We start from the raw sequence: 18,439 nt of genomic DNA on the forward strand, positions 1-18,439 counted from the left end.
TACGGTGGGGGTTTTTTTGGTGGGTTTGTCATCTTTCCAGCAGAGACTGGCTTGTAATTGCTGCTTTTTTGCATTGTATTGTGCAGTAAAGAGTGGGTTGTTTCCTACAGTGCCCTGATATGTAAATTGTGGAGCGGCAGGGTTTTAGTGAGATGTTTCTGAAGAGATGTGGGATGCTGGCAGTGAGGTGGGAAATGACCCCATCAAGTGAGGTGGTGCCTCCTTGCTGCTTGGATCTGCCTCATCCAGGGTCCAGGTGCTGCACATCCCAAATGCACCCCTCACCATGAAGCCCTGAGTGGTTCTTTTCTATCAGTGATGAAGAGGAGATGCCCAAGTCACACATCACCCTGGAAGATTTTGGAGACCTGGATGCTCCTCCATGTTTCAGGTCAGTCCTTGGATAATTCCCGAGGTTCTCTCATTTCCACCCATTTTAGGAAAGAAAATATCCTGAGGTTTTTCCCTGACACTATAAGAATAAGGAGATGTGTGAGCTGGGCTTGTTGCCTCCCATCACCTGAGGGGATAAGGGACTGGGTGGTACAGAAGCCACAGTGGCTCCCTTGGCAATGAGTGACGGCTGGGCAACAGCAGGGCCTTAGAAGCCATGGAAGATCTTACGATGGGATATTTCTTCCACTGGCTGACTGCTTTGCTGTTCTCCCCTCTGCTGTTTGTCATGTGTAAACATATTTTAAGGAAAGATGAATTCCCAAGGCCCATATCCCACCATGCATACACAAACTGGTAAGCACTGCAAGAGGTAGGGGATCCAGATGGCTGGTATTGCGCAGATCCTGTTTTCACATGCAGCAATAGGCTTCCAGAAGGTGGAGGAAGATCTCACCATGTCTGACCACTTGTTTAGAAACCAGCTTTGGGTCCCATCAATGCCAAAATCCCAGAACACATCTTCCAGCTCTAATTTACAGTTACAGTCACGAAAAGCTTTCTCTTGCAAGGTAAAAGAGGGCTAAAAGTAGCTCAGAGAGGAACTTCATAAAAGATGACAGCAAGGAGAGCTTCTCCTACTCACATAGCCCAGCTGTGGTGCTGCAGACGCTGCCTTACATGGCAAGGGCCAAATGATTGGGATAATTGCTCTCCCAGCAATACACTGACTATGTACATTTAGGTTTCAATTAATTAGCTGGCTCTAAATGAACTGCCTCCTATTGCTTTCAGCAATCAAGTCTTGTTAATTGAAAATAGCATTTATCTTATCTCTAGGAGAAGGCTGGACAAAAGTAGGGCAACAAAATCCAGTGTGAAGGTAGCACCAAGGGAAAGAAGGAGGGGGGAAATGAAGCTGAGGGAAGAGAGCACCCAGGGTGGCCAAGGGAAAAAGTTCAGGTTTCTTTTTCTTTCTCAACAGCTTCAATGCTTTCAGGGTATCCTGACTGAGAAGGGGTTTTCTTTTCACTTGGACTAGTGTGGTCCTGCTTCTAGCCGGTTGTGCTAGAAATAAGTGGGGATTGTAAGTGCTGTAAGTGAGGTTGTGTGCTCAGGGTGACACTGACTTGTGCTGCAAGGACTCATGAACAGAGGATTTAGCCCCTCTGCTTCTTTTGATGCCCCTGTGCTGGCAGGGGCTGCTGGAGCACACGATGAGTAGCTCCCCCCCTAGGTAAAATAGAGCACAAACAGTTGCGTTCAGTGCGTCTCCTTGGGTACCAGGTGAACCTCAAGTCGCTGTTCATCCTCTCTTTGATTTCACAGGGGTAGCCATGCTCCTGGAGAAACAGTGGCTGAAATGTCAAAAGTGTCTTGAAAATCAAACAACCTCAAAAGCCCACCTCCTGCTCCATTTCCCAAGGGAAGTCCCTTAAAAAGAACATCCCTGGCTGTGCCACACTGTTTGAAGAATGATCCCAGTTTCTTACCTCTAAGCTGTGAAGTAAATCCTTAAGACATGAGGTCTAGCACAGGTTTGGGTTTCCTTTTGTCTGTTTCTTCCTCTGATTATTTAAACCCTCTCTGCGAGTTTCCCACCAATAGAACCTAACGTTATCTCGTAGGCACAGTTGTCATCTCATTAAAGGAAAATCAGAGAAACTGACTTTAATAAATTTTAACACCCTATGTGAAAAATCTGGCAATTAAAGTTTCCTGCCCCCGGACCTTTGCAAGCGACATGTGGCAAATCCCCTTCAGTCTTTAATGAGTGCGGCTCATCAAAGGATGGTAGCATGTGGGGGTAGGAGAGAAGGTAGGGAAGGAAAGAAATAAGAGCATCAAGACTTCAAAGAGACAGAAAGCCAAGAGGTGACTCTCCAGTTTTCACCCTCCAGAAACAGAGGAGAGAATGAGCATCGTTAGGAGACTGATAAACCCAGCTTGCTCTGGAGGGGAGGGTATGGAAAGGGAGGTGGGATGGAGGTGGGTCCAGGCAGCACTGGGGATGCATCATTACATAGAGACACTCAGAGAATAATATTTACCCTCTAAGTACAGTTCTGTGATGATTTTTGTTGTTGCTGATTTCAAAGGCAAAATGTTATGGGGAACAGCAAGCGGGTGGGTACCAAGCAAAGCCACAGACCAGGTTGGCTGCTGCTCTGTAGATCTTCTGGTAAAGCATCCTAGAGAGAAATCTATCATCAGGATGAATTCAACCTCTTCACCATCCACTGACGACAACCATCTGAGGGACAACTGCTCCTAGCGTTGCCTTTGAGGAGACAGGGTTTGGGCTTTTTTCTGGATGGAGGATACAGGTGGATTTGATCACTGCTGAAGTTTGGCCAGTGGGAAAATACTAACCAGGTGTTCAACTTCCCTGCAATCAGATAGGAACCTTTCAAGTTATCTTGGTCCTTCTACCTCCTTCTGAAACCTTAAACAGGTCTTCTGAGCTCTCAGTCACCTGATATTCCTGGTCAGGTACAACAGAGATGATGGTCTTCACTCCCACTCCTTTATGGCTCATCTCAAAAGTGCATGAAGTAGCACTAATCTGTTGGAAGAAAGGCAGAAAGTATCTTTGTTGTTCTTATGTTTACCAGAATCTAAGTGATGCTGATATCTCTTTATCTGGGACTAAAACCTTTCTTTCCCTTTTCATCCCATTCTTTTATTATCTGGTCCTTCCAAAATGGCAAGAGGTGGTGAATGAAGGAGATCTTACAAGGGAAATCACTGATTTTGTGTACAGGCAGGTGGAACACAAGCCGTGATGATGGACTGGAACTCATTAGCATAAACATCCTCAAGTGGCTCATAAGGCTCCTCCTCTGGCGAAGTCATAACACCACTGGAAGTGGTTTTTCCAGAAAAGGAATAGCCAACCAGGGACCATTGGTTTGATTGGATTGCAGTGAAGCTTCACATCAGGCCTGAAACACAATGTGTAGAGCCAACAAAAGTTTGCTAGAAGACTGAGACAGGAGACTGTGATGCACCTTAGCTTTTGCCCAGTACAAAAGCCAGGTGAGGGGAGCTGTAAGATGAAAATGGGCAATGTAGCAGCAGGAAGGATACAAGGAACTTGTTCTGGGCAGGCTGAGGAACCCAAAATGGTGCACAGCAATTGGAAAAAGAGCATAAAGTCTCTACTTCTCTCCTAGCTACCTAGTACCTGCTAACCCCATCTAACCTCAGCCTCTTGCATCCCTTTGTGTCCCCATTTTTCAGGACTCCCCAGCAAATGCTGTCTTGAAGCAGCAACTCACCCAAGGATGACCATGCCAGGAGGATCCTTGCTTGATTGGTGGCTGTCACTGGATGGCTTGGATCCTTCCTGTGCCAAAAAATACCATTTTAGGGAGAGCTTTTGTTTTGGCTTTGTGACTTCAACCGTTACTTGTCAGCAGACATGAGAGGACACTTGGCACCATTTGTACCATGTCCTGCGCTGTATTGCCTTTGGCTTCAGACCTAGATGAGTGGTCTTCTGTCCTCCAGCCCTCTCTCAGCACAAGTCTTTCCTTATCATGCCAACAGGCCTTCCCCCAGCCCCAGGACTCCAGTTCTGTGACTACAGAAGCATTTAATTTCCAAGGCAATTTAGTTTGGGGCAAGAAGTAATCTCTGCACTCCCAGTCACTGTCCGCTACTGCCTGCAGCATCCTGTGTCAGAGCAGCCACTCTGCTAATGAGCTGCTGGGGGCAAACACTGCTTGGGAGCCCCGGGCAAGCACAGGGGTCATAGACCATGGGAAGCTGAAGTGTTTGATGTCTGTCTTATTTATTTATTTAGTATCCACCATCTCTGTGAGAGCCCCTGTCTGTGGAGGAGCGATAAGCCGCACTCAGCTCCCGTGTGCCCACCCCTGCCGGCTCCATTCTCTGCCAGGCACCATCTCGTTAACATGCACCAAAAAGCCCCTGCTTCCATTCCTGCCAGGTTGCCCTGCCTGCCTCTGAAATGCTGCTGGTGTGCCATGGAAACAGCCGACAGAGCTGCCAGCCTCAGTGGAGTGTGCAGGGGAGAGGGGAGAAGGCTGAGGAATGGCTCCAGGGATGCCCTGGGAACCCACAAGGCAGAGGTGTAGCTCCATAGTTAAATTCCTCCTTTTCACAGCTGGGCTGGGTATGGTGAGGTATACAAAGCAATTTAAATATGCGTAATTAAGTCAACTTGCTTGCACAGTGCTGATTTGCAGCTAAAGGTCAATGATACATGTCTAAGGCTACATCGGGGGTGACTGAGGGCTGAGCCCAACAGGCCCTATGCTTGGGCTTTCTTCCCCCACATGACGGGTGAGAGTAAATCCCTTGGCATGGATACTGTGGGGGGGGTTGCACCTCTTTTTGTTGGTGTAGCTCATCCTCAGCTCCTGTCCTGCCATGTTCTCCTGCACACTACTCCTCCAGCCCACACCAAAACCTCATTGCTCTGCCAGGGTTTGAGCAGCAACAGGGAGCTCCCATCACAGCAGAGCTCTGCCCGGTGATGCTTCCGCATCCCAAATGTCCACTTGCTCCACACTGTGATGCTCCCAGCTGTCCCACTCCTCCCAGCCCACTGTGACTGAGCAGCCAGGAGCGAGAGATACTCTGCTGGGGGGATTGATCACTTTATAAAAGGGTTTGGTAGCACTTCCCATCAGAGCAGCAGGCACAGGGTGTTGCCAGAAGGGGAAAGCTGTTTATCCAGCAGTACCTAGCAGGGCAGGAGGATGCTATTGCCCAGGCAACAGCTCTGTTTGTCTCACCAGCTACAAGCCAGGCAAGCTACAGCAGAGCCTTTTCCATGGGCCAGGCCAACACCGAGGGGACATTTGTTAACATGCATGGGCTTGTGAAGCACTGCGCATGGGAACGCTGGAGCTCAAAAACATCGCTCCAGCTACTGAATTAACAGCAACCCCCTCATGCAATCAGGGCTCATGGCTGCAGGCACAAGCCGTGTGCTGGGCTTCATCCCAGCTTGGATCTGCTGGTCAACACTGGGCAAACGGCCCCGCTTTCACAGTGCCTGGGAGCAGCTCCTTGGAAAGGGCTGAAGAGGGCACAGCTCCTTCTCAGAGAGCTATAATTAAGATTTGGAAGCCTCTGGTCTGCTTTGGCAATCCCAAGCTCTTCACGTTGTGCCTGTGCCATTCACATCTCTCTCTCCTCCTGCTTTCTGGAGGATATTTATTATTATCTTTATTAATTACGTACTGCAATGCACTTAAAATAGGGAGGAGGGGGAAGGACCACCACAGGGAAGCCAAATGTTACATTTTGTACATGTCAAAAGCAAGAAATCTTTCGTTTCACAAACTGTGAGCTGCATTACTAATTGCACAATTATTTTGTTCCGTTGCGCTCGCAAAACAGAACTTGGAGTGCTTTCAGCAATTCTGGTGTTGAGGAAATAGTGGTTTGGTTTTTTACAGAAGTACTAAATTAAGTGCTCTTCCTTTATGAGGATCACTTCTTAGGTTTCTAAGATATTTCTTCCCTAGCCCTTCTTAAGGAGCAAAGCATGAGTAATATGAGTTAGCGTGGACCCTAAGAAAAGGAAGGATTGCTTCCTGCCTACCTCCCTCCACCCCAGGCAGCGTTTGAGGCTGTATCTGGAAGGCGCTTGCTTCCCCTTGAAGGATGCTCCCATGACAGCCGTATGACATCCTACATGCAAAATTCATCCGGTACCCTACAAAGGTGCCAACAAACATCACAAATGGATACAGCTGGAGCAGCTCCTGCTCCCAGAGTAGAGTGGTACAGGTGCTCCAGTAGTCCCATATGAAGCTTGAGCAGTGGAAAAGAGGACAATGTGTTTGCACTCAGTGAGAGGGAGGGTGACAGAGCTGGCATATAGCAGATGAGCTCCTTTCACAAAATGTGTGCAGACTGAAATCTGCAAATAGTCCCAGAGAAGTGGATTTTGCAGGTCTTTAAATGTGGAGGTGATAAAAGTTCTCCTAAGGTAAGAGGTGGGATAGCCCCATCTGTGCAGTGCTGGGCTGCAATATGTCCTTCCATGGCTGCTCTGTGCAAGCCCACCCTTGTGTCCCTCTCCCCACCACTTCTTGGCCAGCCAAACTCAGTTTAATACAGCTATAAAACCTGAGCAACCTGGTCTAGTGGGAGGTGTCATGCCCATGGCAGGGGGATTGGAACTAGATAAGGTCCTTTCCAACCTAAAGCAGTCTGTGATTCCACGACATTGAAAATAGCTCTATGGCTTTTTTCTGTGTGTGTCTCCCTTACTACCCTCCCACCATTACCACTACACGTATAAAGACCCAGCTACTGGGGCAGATTCAGGTCTCTGTTCCAGCTCTGCTCTAGGCTTGGGCTGTACTTGGTATCATGCGAGAGCAGTGCAGATGAGTGAAAGCAATCTTGCTCAGCTCAGCAGGTAAGTGCAGATGTTTGGAAAACCAACCTCCTTGAGACCAGAAATAAAATAAGCCTGTTTCTGTGAGATTGATCTGCTGGCACCGACAGAGCAATCAGCTGGACATGTAGGAAAGCAGCAACAAACAGCAAATTAAAAGGTGTCAGCCCGCTGAGATTTCAGATGAATTAGAAAGTGAACCAGCAATGTCGCTACGCTGCTCCTTTCAGCAGCTAAACCAGCTCCCTGCTTTCCTGCAAGCCAGCCCATGGCTCTGCTGCGGTGGCAGTGGCCGTGTGCTGGCGGCTGGGTGAGATCTGCTGCCAGAGCACCTCGTGGGGATGCTGTACCCGCTCCCTGCAGTTCTGGGCTGGCAGCAGCCACCAGGCACCTTCAAGCAGAGCTGTTCCTCCTGCCAGCCAAAACTTTGACTTCCTGTCAATCATCTAGGCTCTTAAAGCAACTTTTTAAGTACCTAGATTCTTAAAGAAAGTTTTTAAGTGCAGTTACCCAAAAACCAAACTAGCGGTGTCCCACGTGTTGCAGGAGCGCTGGGCAGGCTCTGCAGGATGCTGTGGCCAGTTGTGAGCACACACAGTGCTCCTTCTGCTGCATTGAAAATGAAATCACTGCATCCACTAAGCAGCATCCCTGTGCAGCCAAAAGGCAGATCTGGATTTTCCTTAATGCCTCCTAATTGTGGCCATCACCTAATTGTGATTTTTCCTAATCTCTCCTCTCCTGACAGCAAGATATTCCTCGCTGTGCAACTGAAGAAGTGAGCTGTGTTCAGAAACAACCGTTCCCATGGGAGGTCAGTGGGTCAGACAGCTTGAGTTGCCTTCACAGATTGCGATGATGACAGATGTTTCCACCAATGCACAATATTTCAGTAACTGTTGCTGAGCTGCTCTAAGGAGGATCTGAGCCTCCCATAAAAACTCTATATCCCTCAATGCTGACCTAACATATACTTTAAACTCTGATCCCAAGCAAATGAAACTCCTGATGCTTTCATCCACCCAAACTGCTATTGCTCCAATTGAAATGGAAAATTAAACATCTCTGCTGATCCTGAAAGCCCTTGGAATAAAAGATCACACATTCCAAGCACAGAATCACATCACTGAGGACTGCAGATTGACAGCCAAGTTCTGTTCAAGTAAAAGCAGTTACTTGTGTGGTTTTGTCTTTTTCTGAAATCAAAGAATTTATAAGGAGACAAAATTTCACCTGGCATTTTGAATACAGATTAATGAAGTCTCCTTTTCACTCCTTCTCCCATTCTCATTGAATAAAGTCAAATGCTTCCCGTTTTCTTCTGCCACTTTTATGGTAGAAATCAATGCTCCTTTTTGGCTGGAATGAGGTAAACTACCTCCGAGAAATGACTGCAATAGCTGGATGTGCAAGGCAGGCAGGATGAAGAGTCTGCAGACAAAGTGGGGGAGGGAGAATGCTTTCAAGTGTTTTGCAGTTATTAAGATATATTTTTTTTAAATCCTGTTTACATTTAACTTTTCACATTAAATTCATGACCGTGATGTGCAACCAGGTGCGGTAGCGATGCACAAAATCATATTAAGAGGAGCGAATGAAGACGAAGGGAGGATTTGGGATGGGAAAGGAGGGGCGTTGGGATGGAATTAGCACCTGCTGGTTTTCATCCTCTCTAACAACAATTTGCTTGTCAAGAAACTTGATGGGGACCACCTACCGTTTGTTAACCATGCCCTCGAGGAAAACAATGTGAATGCAAAACACAATGGCTCACAGCAATCTCCAAAACTTCCTGCTCCTTGGGTTTCAAGTGCTGCAGCTTGGTGTCATTCAAGGTCCTTTCTGCTCCTCCCTTTCACTTGCTAATGATAATTGCTCTGGTGTTTTTACAACCCTTGTTCAGACTTACATACAGAAGAGTCTTGAGCAGTCTGGCTGGTTTGAACTATTGTGTCTGCCTCTTTTCAGCCCTGCCAGTGATGCTCAATAAGAGTCAGATTTTAAGCAGGTTTGCTATTAGAATAGAAACAAGGCTCAGCTGATTACTGGTCTCACTTAGGGAAGTCTCTCAGCTGACACTGGTGCTAGAGCATTATCAGCCACTTCATATTAATAGCTGTAGAAATGAAAGCTAAGTGTCATCGTCCTTCTCCTGCAGAAGTCCCAGACCCAGTGGGAAGTGACTTGTTAAAATTGCTTAGAAAAATAAATGACAAACCAGAAATTTAATCTCCACCTGGGGATTATTTAAAATCCTCATTGCTGCCACAGAAACAGAAGGACCTGTACAGAGAAAAGCGGCAGAGATGTGGGTATGCTTTAGGATTTATTTTCCTATTACTTTTCTATGGTCAATAGGTGCATCTGCTCCCATGAGCTGTGCTGCATCCTGCAACTCCCTTGAACACTGAGTCACGAAAGAAGCCTTCCCTGGATCCCAGCACCATCTTTGGAAAGAGAGGTAAGATGCCAAATCATGACCTAAACCTGGGTTTAGAACTACGATCAGGGATCCAGTAGAGCCCCCAGCCTTAGGCAGCTGGAGGTAGCAGCTCTTGGGTAAATGAGTTATAATGAAGGATTCCAAGATCTCAGTGTAAGCTCTGCTGAGCATCCCTGGGGCAACCTGAGTGCATCACCCCATTCCCAGCAAAACCTTGGACACTCTCAGGGCAAAACCAGGGCTGAGACCGCCCAGGTCCCCATGAGCACCTGGGAAGTCTAAACTCAGTCTAGCACAAGTCCAGAAGCTGGGCCAGCCTGAGCCTGCTCAGCAGTGGGATCTTTTCCGTCACACAACTAAACATCTCCTGCAGAAAACAGAGGAATGAAAGCTTATCTCTGAGACGTGTCATCTCCCTGTGCCACCTTCAGCTCGGTGTTATCGTGGAGCTGCCAGGGGACTCTGACCTTTGTAGGAAATGTTAAATCATTGCAGCTTTCATATTGTTTAATATTCCTCATTGATTAGTTCCCATCTCCCTGAAGGCAGGAGGATTTGACTGAGAGCCAGAGCTCAGCAGTACCCAATGCTGTGGGTGGTATTGAGCTTCTGAGTGAGAGAAAGCTGGCAAAATAAAATGCAGCGAATGACTTTCAGAAATAAAGACAGGAAAACATAACTTTCAGGATTTCAGAACATCCATTCAGAATGGATGTTTTTTCCTGACCTAGACAAAAATCCTGCTACCATTTTCATAAAGCTTTAACTCCCAGGGACAGACAAACATTGACAGCTTATTTCAGCTCCAAAGCACAGATTTCATTTGTTGCAGCTACAGGATATAACGTGGGCCTGGTTTTATCTTTCCTTTTACCCAAGAATTAGATGTATTTGCTGTGCCCACCCAAGTGTAGGCTTGTGGGTGTACCAGCCGTGTGTGCCTGCCAGTGGTGCTGGATGCCAGTGGCACGATGCTGTGTGCCAGCTCCCCACCTCTCATGGACAGGACTTCCAAGTCCAGCCTTGAGCGTGTTCATTTAGCACAAGCAGAGCTGCTACCAGGGAAAAGGCTGTCAGAAACAGGGCACAGAGCTTAGAGGAAGCAGTTTTTATTGAGTGGATTCCATCATGGCTCCCATGAGGAGATGTCCTACTTCTCCAGACCCAGAGCATCCATCCTCACATAAATCCACCCCTGTGCTAGACGTGCTGAATGAAGCAGAGCTGCTGAGTAAAGAGAGGACCCTTCATTACAGCCTGCTTAATTGCCTCAAAGCTAGTTTTGAGGAACCATAAGCAGTAATACACCTCCTAATAGAATAGTCAAGAATAGCCATGTCTGGGCAGCTTTGCTACTTGATTAATCTCATCTTGGCCCTGGCCTCCCTTTCCCAAAGCTCCTTGCACAAAGCCCTGACTCGCCTCTTTCCACTGAGTCATGCACAGCACAGATCCTTCCACTCCCAGCCTGTTTCTTCATCCTCATTATATTTTTAAAGCCTGGGTTGGTTCTTTTCCTCTCTCTGTGTCCAGCCAACTGTATGTAGTTATGTGTTTATGAAGTCAGGTTTTGCATCACCTAACAGGAATCCCACTAACAGCCTCCGAAAGGGGATCTATTGCTCAGCACATCCTATGTCATGCTGGCTGGTCCACAGCTTTTGGCACTGGGAAAAGCCTGGTGCAGGAGCATGCATCACCCTCTTCTGCCCAGTCATTGCCTCCCTGGTCCCAAGCTCTCCGGGTCTCTGACATGTTCAAAGGGTTGTTACACCTCCCCAGCTTGCCTCCCTCTGCTGTGGTGCTCATTAACAGGTCCTCCTGCCCATGAGGTTGCAAAATCACTGTTCTCACTTCACATATATCAGAGACATGGAGAGAAAAAGAGGAAAATGAAGAGGAAAACATAAAGCTGAAGAGTGGTCATTACTTTTGTTGTTTTAAGGTGTTTGTGCTGTCCTCTGTCAGCTTAAGCGAGGTCAGCATAGTCATACCAGTAGGTAATGGAGTATTAAGAAGTAGCTTAGAATTAATCTCAGCTTTATTTATTTATTTTTAAGTACAGCAGTGCATCCCCTAACTCCCTTATCTTTGTGGGTGCACCTGGAACTGTGAAAGCTTTAAATTTGCAAATCCAAAGCTTAGCTGAGGTAAATAGTTTTGCTTCAAACACTCCAGAGTGCTAAAAAATAACAGGGGGAGAAGAAAAATAGTGCTCTATGTTCCGCCTTTGGATTTGTTGGGTGTGCAGAAGAGGAAGGTTTGGGAGAGCTTATGGATTTGTACAGGAACTGAAAAGCTTGTTCCTGCTTAGCAGCCTTCACTGCAATGCATGCAGGGAGAAGTTCTTGCCTGCCAGCATGAGCCCCAGCACTGCCCATCCATCCATGCTGAAGGGTCCTGCTGCAACTCAGGCACGGAGGATGTAGTGATTCATGCTTAAAAGGCCATGTGATGATAGGACAAGGGAGAATGGCTTTAAACTAGAAAAGGGTAGATTTAGGTTAGGTATTAGAATGAAATTATTTACTTTGAGGGTGGTGACGCACTGTCACAGGTTGCCCAGAGAAGCTGTGGCTGCCCCATTGCTGGCAGTGTTCAAGGCCAGGTTGGACACAGGGGCTTGGAGCAAGCTGCTCTAGTGGAAGATGTCCCTGCCCGTGGCAGGGGTTGGAGCTGGATGAGCTCTAAGGTCTCTTCCAACCAAAATCATTCTAAGGTGATTCTATGATAGATTTCACCCAACTCTACTCAACGCCTTTAAAAATTGATTTCAAGCATCTCTTTTCTCATCTCAGACTTGACTTCCTCTTTCTGCAGTTATTTGTCAAAGCTTTATGAAGTGCCCGAGAAGGAGAACCATTTTCTTCCTTCACTCCTGGGCCTGTCAAAACTCTAAAACCCCACCTAATAGAATCAACTCCCTAGAAAAACAATAATGATGTCAGTGTGAATGAGTGATGTCAGGAATGGTCATGGAGAGAGCCTGGTAACTCACCCCTGAAGGATCCCCGTGGGTCTCTGCTCCAAAGGAGCCCGCAAGAGGCCAGAGGCACCAGAGGGGACTGGCAGTGGAGGATGCTCCATCTGCAGAGATTTCCATCCCACCACCACAGAGCTCTGACAGCACACACCAGCTGAAGCCAGATGTTTGCATCAGCCTAACACCACCACCTACATCCCTTGCTGCAAAAATACGCTCCAGCTGCACCATCCGCAGCACTTCTGCACTGCAGAATGTGCAGCCAGGATCACTAGTGAAGGGGCTGTGACCCTGTGGCTGGTTGGCAGCTTAAGCCATTTCCAAGAGGTAGATACAAAGGGAGACAATCTTGTCCTTCTGATAGGAATGTGTTCTAACCAATTTGGAGCACAACAGACGCAACCCATAATGTAAGGGGGGGTTAAGGGTAAACCACCTGGTTTTAAGGTATCTTTTGGAGTTCAAGAGCAGGTTAATGTGCCAGTGGAGATCCATTTCCCAGCTTTTCTTCAGAAAGAAAGGACAAGGGTCCACGTGTTTTCTGCAGGCTCCAAAAGCAAGAAGCCAGAGAGGGCTTCCAATGTATTCATATTAATTCCATTTCTTTCCAGTCTTGACTTTTACAGCACTCCCTAGTTTGAGCTCCTCATTTTTCAGTGTTTGGGGCTAGGTGGCAGGTTTTCAGTTTCCGTCAGCGCAGTAAAGAGGATGGTTACCCCCAGGTGCCTGAGAGCATCCAGAAGAGGCAGAGGAAGTTTGGAGGAGGGAGTGGGATGGTGCTGTCCTTGCAGCAGAGAGAATGAAAAGGGACAGCCATGCCACGATACAGCCCTACCTGCTGCTTCTCAGTAATCACCCAATTTAGCTGTTGGGGTTTTTTTTTCCCCTTCTCTCTACTTTTTCACTATTGAGATTTATGGGGAGGAAGGTGCACAGCTGCGTCTGAGCACTATAAACCTCTCGTGGCTGGTAAAAACTGACGAGCTATTCTTCCAGCTTGTTAGCAGTCAGGAAGATGGAAGGAAGTGGGAGGAATCCAGAGGGTGAGGTTTTCTAATGCCTCACTTGTCACTGCCGAATCCAGAGCTATTTATGGTGCAATTATCACCGCAGACAGACTCCTTTATCATCTAGCCAATATTCTGGGTAGAAATCCTATTGCAGCCCAGCCACTCCATACATCATCCGGGTGCAGGCAACGGCCAGGTGAAGAGGTTCTCCTGTGGAGAACACATCTGCAAGATGATGCTTGTCCCTGGCATCCCTGCCAAGCCTGTATTTACAACCAGGGAGGAGGCTGTTGTCCTTCTGCCTTTCCAGTGCAGTGGGAGGAGGTGAGGATAGTGTAGGGCTTTTCTGCACAGCAATGCCAAGGGGGGCTCCCCATGGGACTCTGCTCCGGTTGGGCACAAGAGATGGGTTTTTACTTGTAACACAAGCACAGAGCCAGCAACAAGTCTGATGGACCGAGGATGGCTCAGGGCAGCAAGGAACAGAGAGGGAGCTGCAGGGAAGTGATGGAAGGTGTGTTTTGAATCTGCTGTGGTTTCATACAAGAGCTACAAGGCAGGAGAAGGGGAATCAAGCATCTTACATCCTGGCCATGTCTCTGAACAACAATTTCCCTTATCTCTGTATATCCCCGCAGCTCTGGTGTACCCTCATTACATCTTGCCTGGCACCTTTGCCAGTGTCATCCTCAAGGAGTCACCTTGGGTGGGCATGGCTCCTCTGCAGACCAAAATAGGGATTTATGTTTTTCCCCCCAGAATGCCTTTTTCTTTAGGGAGGTAATTGCTCATTCCTCTTACTTTGTCCTGAAATCCCTCCTGAAGCTTGGCTGTGCTTCTCCATGGGCTACAAGGTCTCAGAGCAGCCAAACCACTCCTCTGGCTGGTTTAGGACACAACTGGAGCAGATTGGCTCATGGACAACATCAATTAAGCCAGTTTTCCTCTTAAATATCTATCTGGAAAAAGACTGTGGGGTAGATTCTCTGGTGTCAAATAAGGGTTGAGCATCCCCTTGCCCTCCCCATTGGTTGATGCATTCCTCTGTTTCATTGCTCATTCTCGCCGACCTTGTCAGAACCTCGATACATCTGGAAGTTGCTTCCCCTGTGTCAAACGTGGGTGGTACTGGGCAGCTGCTGGTGGGAACGAGCACGAACACACGCAAGGCTGCTGAGTCACATAGCCTAATTTTCCTGAAGGATTGGACTAAACTCCCACCCATGTCACTGTTTGCATTGCCAGGGCAGAGCTGAGATGTGCCCTGGTCTCTACTCCACCGGCTCCACTTTATCTTTCATTGCACCGAGCCGGGGCTGCATTTATTAAGGGATGAGCCTTAATACCTGCAAGAAGTGAAATTCTTGAGGCACAAGGAGCTAAAATAACCATTCCTTGCACCGCCTGTTTACCTTCTAATTGTCGCTGACTGCTGCCTTTGCACAATCCTGGGTGCTTAAAAAGAAGAGAGCAGATCTATGCCATGTAATTTAATACACCAAACATAGTGGCTTAATTGCAATCCCCATAAGCCAGCTACACAAAACTCTAAAGAAATTCGATTCATTTATTTCAATTTGCACAAGTCTCCCTCTCAGACTGTAATTAATGGAGGGAAACAATTAAGGTAAACACGGCACAGCTGAGGGGGCTGTCCTTGCTAAAAGTCACATTTTGTTTTAATAATGTCGTATTTATACATGTTCCGTGTTTTTAACAACTTCCCCATTTCCTTGATGTTTAATCAGTCTTGCCTGGTCTGAATTGGTTTTGTGAAATCAGAATTCAATACAGAAGCAGGAAGGGACAGAATCAGGATGGACATGGCTGTTGGCACAGGTTTGGACAAGGGGCCACACTCTGTCTCCCAAGGGGGACGAGCAGCTCCCACCCCAACTGCTCCAGCAGTGGCTTTGAGTCACTTTTTTCATCACTTGTCATTTGCCAGCTTTGAATATATCCCGTGGGTGAGTTTTCTTGGAAGCAATGGCACATCTGTCTTCATCACTTTCCTTTAAAGAGCAGGGACAATACAATCTTTCACTGTACCAACTGGTATTGCTAAAGGATGGGAAAAACCAGGTGCTGGTTTACTCCTTTTTCTTCCTGCCTTCATTGACCTTAACATGTACTGTGTTCCTCTTCCATCCGAGCCTGGTTTTGCTGCAGAAAATCTGAGCTCAAACAAACCCACGTTGATTTTCCACTACCTCGTGTACAGGCTGGTCTAATTACTTTGGAAATGTACCATTTGTTAAAGAAAGATGAGGCACAGCCTGACACCTCTTGTATTAATTACTTGCCTCTTTAACTAATTGCTTGCCCACACTATCAGGTGAGGGAAGTTGTCAGCAATGCCTCTTGGGTAAGATGCTGGATGGGAATTAAGGAAATGGTGCTGTTGGAAAGGTCAGGTTTCGGGATGATGGAAGCAGGGCCAGTGCTAGTGCTGGTTTGCACCTCTCCAGGAATGTAAAAGCCATGTGCAGGATATGTCCCAGCATCTACAGGGGTGGGAAGAAGGGCACATTTGGAGAGTGGTCCCCTGCCTACCAGAGACATTGTTGGGTGATCCTGGGCATCTTGTTGCCTCTCCCCACCCCTGGTTCTAGCCTGTAAAATCCAGAGGAGGATATAGACATCCATCGGAAAAGCTCCGATGAGGAGTGTTATATAAAGGCCAGAAGTCATTACTAAGTGTTGTTGGGATGCACATGGGAGGAGTGCACAAGGAGATGGAAAAATACAGGGAGGAAACGAATCCAAGCAGCAGAAAGCAAAGCATGGTCAGGACATCTTTTGCTGCGGGGTAAAGTGGATCATCTCCCCTGAGGTCCTGATTACCACCAAGAAGCCTGTGCAGAGTTGCACTCATCTCCCCATAGCTCTGGCTGCTGATTGGGGGTGAAGCTGCCATGCACACTGCAACAAAGTCTAGGGCAGGGGGTCTGCAGGTGCCCATAGCTGCCAGCTGCAGCTTTGCCAGGCTGCTCCAGATCCAGCCTTCCTGCAGGCTCATGAAGGAGGCCAAGGAGAAGCAAGAGCCCTTGGAGGTGAGGAAGTTGCCAGGTCTTTCCCAACGGCCCCCAACTGCTCATCCCAGCATCCAAGAGGCTGCCTTCACAAGGGGTCATGAGATGCTGTTCTGTTCCAGCTGTGTCCTGGGACAAGGGGTTGCTTCCTCTCCCACCTCTGAACTGAGAGCCATGCCCAGCAGGGTGGCTGAAGAGCAATGGGGAGGAGGACACCCCCAACTGCCCCAGTCCCCTGTTCCAGACCCAAAAGGGCAATCAAGACCTGGTTGGCCTGAATGGAGAGAGGATTCCCCAGCACAGACCCTGCGCATGCTTGGGTAAATCAAAGTCGTTTCAAGCGACAAGGGTCCCTGACTTCACTTCAGTGCTCTGGGCAGCCTGGCTGGGGCCAGCGGGGCTGCTTTTGGGGCTAGGGGTGAGAAAAGCTTGGCCAAGGCTCTGGTAGCGGCTGATGCTGCGCATCCCCTCGGCTGTGCCTTCTTTCTCGCCTGCGCCTTCCTTCTCGCCTGCACTCAGCCTCTTCCTGACATCTAGTGGGAGCAGGGCAGCACGGCAAAGGGATCTGGTGCCAGATCCGGACTCCAGGAGAGCTGTCCTGGCAGGACACCCCTGTGCGCAGGGTTGAAGACCATCCCCTCTCCATCCAGGGCCACGCTCTCATTTCAGAGCCCGTGCATGCATTGTCACTCATCCCTGATGCTAGCTGCCAAATGTAAACCTGTTCCCAGCTCGCAGCCCTCAGCCCATGGCTGCAAAGGCAGAGCAGGGGCAAGATGCTCTCCACACAATTCGAGGGATGGACACCCTCCAGAGTCATCCCACACTGGTCAGAGCCTCTGCCAGGCTGGTCTCTGTGTTCCCATCTTTCTCCAAAGCTTTTAGTCACAGTGATGGGCAGGAGCTAGTCCCTCCTGCCTTGTTTTATATGCTCACTTTCTGAGAGCAAAACCACCTCATTATTTTGCTTTGTTGTCACCTGCCTTTGCTGGACTGTGTTCACTGTGTCTATCTCACTTGCTGTCTGAAGGCCAGGGTGTGACCTCTCCACATGTCCCCAGATCTCCCTGGTGATGCTCAAGCACTTTCATCAATGAGCAGTTAAAAACCTGCAACAAATCACCACCAGCAGCACCAAAAACAAGTTTTTATTTCAATGATCAGGAAGAAAATTTAATTCAAAGAACAAAGATATTAACACAAACCCCAAAGGCGCTACAAGCAAACTGCAGTGATTTGCACGAGTCCCTTCCCTTCTTCACAGGTGGATGTGGCTCTGGTCCCCAGTGTGGACACTGTGTAGACCCACGCTTCTCCCCTGCACCCCTAATGCCACCACCTTGCTGGAGGGACCCACAGAAGCCCAGGGAGCTCCCACAAGTGGGGAAAAGGTAGGTGAGGTGCTTGGGATGGGGGGATCCACTGAGTGAGCTCACATTGACCCCACAGCATAGAAAGGCACTTCTCAAATGCCAAAGGCATCCTGCCACCTGCATGTACCTGCCCAGGATTCCAAGGCATCCCTCCATGCCCAGCCTCATCCAACATCCTGGAGATACAGCCTCTTGGGGGAATCATGGTGCCCCAGAGACAGAGGCAAAGTAGGAGAGGATATGGCTTAAAGGTAGAGGAGCAAATCCAGCCTTGAATCGCCCTCAGCTGCCTTGTGCTCACTATGGGCCCTGGGGAGATCTGGTCCCTGACTGTTGCTCTGGGGAGGCACTTTACTGGAAAGAAGGGAATAAGACCTCTTGTTCCTGGAGAGAACAGGACAGGGAAAGGTGGTGGCACTGGGCAGAGACCTCCAGAGCTGTGTCCAGAGCCTCCTGCCCCAGCAACACAGGCAGTAAGGAGCATTGGAGTCACAGCCTGATTCTCTCTCCCACACACAGATCCAACAGCGCACTGAGTTCCTAGATGGGGTGTGGAGTCTTTGAGAGGAGCAGGGATAAAATTCTGGAAGCAATGTTAATCCAATGACCGAGTGGATGCTATTCCTAAAATTCAACCCAAAATCGCTGAAATTATGGATGTGAGACAAAAATTTCAAACCTTCAGGATTTCCATGGAAGAAAGCCTGGTGTGTCCAGGGGAATAATCTTTCCCATGGTTAGAGACAAGCAGAAGACAGGCACTTGCAGACAGGCACTTTCTCCCCTGACAAGGGGCTCAGTCACTGTTCCTACCCTCTCC

The sequence above is a fragment of the Psittacula echo genome (genome assembly GCF_963264785.1).
Source record: "Psittacula echo genome assembly, chromosome: 11".
NCBI classification, from domain to species: domain Eukaryota; kingdom Metazoa; phylum Chordata; class Aves; order Psittaciformes; family Psittacidae; genus Psittacula; species Psittacula echo.